Below are 2257 nucleotides of genomic sequence, written 5' to 3' on the forward strand. Positions count from 1 at the left end.
ACTTTGATTCATACTCGATCAATCTGCGCCGCACCACTTCAAGCCGAACACACCTTCTGATCTCTGCATCTACATAGCCTATAAAATACTGTCTGTGTGAGGAATAAATTTACTACTGTAGCATGCTGCATGGGTTTTGCATTGGCTTGAGCCTGTTTACAAACCTGTTGTCCAGCAAAGAGAACAATTAATCACAAAATCATTATTTTATATAGTATTCTATACAGTGATAAAGGCTATGTTGATTAGCATTGCATTATAAATGTAGTTTATTCATATAAATATACTCAACATGGCTTGAAGAACAGAGATAAACCATTTACTTGCAATCATATATTTGTTGTCTTGATCAGTTTAAATGTCTGTTTTATTCAGCTACAGCGATAGCGTATGTCTTTGTCCATATTAGGGATTTCCTGGAATGTCTATGATTTATGACTTCTGTGAGTTTTACTTATGGATTTATTGTGTGAAGGCGCTCTGCCTACCAGTATGAATGAAACAGACATTGCATTACATGTGTGCACTCAATAATGCTGATAAAAATAATAATAATAAAAATGTTTTCTCCATTGTAAGGAGTTTTTGTCTCTCTTAGTGGAGGCATAAGTTTCCTGACAACAATTAAGAATTACTCTCAGATTTTTAATCATAATGTATTCCATAATAAATCCTTCACGTCTGTGTTCTTTATCTTTTTGCAAATAAAGAATAAAGTTTGTCTTGTTACAGTTCAGATTTCGTGTGCAGATTTTGTTGTTACTGTTTCGATTTCGGAAATGACTGGATGTTGCCTCTCAGAATAGTCTCTCATAACATCACGAAGTCTTGTTATACTTCAGCGCTATTTTTAAGTAATTTGAAGTGAAAGAATGATTGGGAGATTAAAGTGAAGTTGTGGTAGAAATGGAATCCAAACGATTTCTTTCCAGATTTAACACACAATCCAATGTCTAATGCCTTTTTTTTTTTTTTTTTTTTTTTGTGATCAAGCTTAAAAACAAGCAGAATAGCCTGCATTTCTATCATGTTTTTTTTTTATTTTTGTTTTTTTTTTTTTTTTATTTTTTTTTTTTTTTTGTTAATGCTGTTTATATTTTAATATTTACACAGCTCTTGCACTTTTTTATTTTTTAAGCTGATTAAATATTTTTTACATATTTATGTTCACCGTGTTACACTTGTATCACACATGTACACTTAAATAACGAAATTTTCATGTTTTCATTGCTTCTATGTATGTGGATATATGCCTTTAAACTCTCTTACACTCAGCAGCATGCATATATTCACTTACAGTATATTGTCCATTTCTTCTGTCTCCTGCTTTGATGAGGGTTATTTCATATATGTTATATCTGCAGCAGCAGTATTTCTTACATGCTCACAGCAGCATGTTGTGGATGTATTGGCAAAATAAAAGTTTTACGTTGCTCTGCCGCAGCAGCAGTGTAGCAGATCTATTCTGGCAATACCAAACACAATATTATTGCTTTTATTACATTACCATAGCTAAACTTTCTAGAGTTGTCATGACAGATGTGTCTTTATCACCTACTTCTTTAATTTAATCTGTGAATTCAATCAGATTGTTTTTTCCCATTTCGGGTTTCTTAGAAGTAGAAGTCATCACAGATAAACTCACAGTGATGAACGTGGGATTTATGCATTTCTGTTTGCTCAAATAACAATAGATAAATCCACAATACTACTCAAGGTAATAGGAGAAGGTAATAAAAAGGTGAAGGTAATAATAATAATAAAAAAAAAAAACCTTAATGGATGTAGGATTGTTTAATACACAGTGGAAAGCCGCATCCGCTCAGTCTGTGAATGTTTCTCCTCTCGACAGTTCATCCAGCAGAAGCTCAACGCTTCAGAGGCTGTTTTTCTCTTATTGGAGACGTTGGTTCACTAAAATGTTGAGTGTAGAATACAATGATTATTGTGTATTCTGTCTATCGTAACTTAAAACACTGCTGCAGGCTTCTACATTGCTCAGTTTCTCCAGAAGAGAAGACCAAGGTAAACTCACATGTGCTGAAACAAGAGTTTCACAAGTTATTACACTCAGATTCCCTAAGATAATAAAGTCTGCAGTCTAAAGTCAGATCTCATTATGAGAAAAATGACTCAACAAATTTTCGTATATAGTTGACTGTATGTTCTCAGTGATATTATCTTATTTAGTTGTAGCAACACAATGTAATAAAAGTGAATCCGTGCTTCCTTTTTCTTTTTTTTTTTTTTTTTGAGT

This window comes from Cyprinus carpio, chromosome B22 (genome assembly GCF_018340385.1).
Source record: "Cyprinus carpio isolate SPL01 chromosome B22, ASM1834038v1, whole genome shotgun sequence".
NCBI lineage: Eukaryota > Metazoa > Chordata > Actinopteri > Cypriniformes > Cyprinidae > Cyprinus > Cyprinus carpio.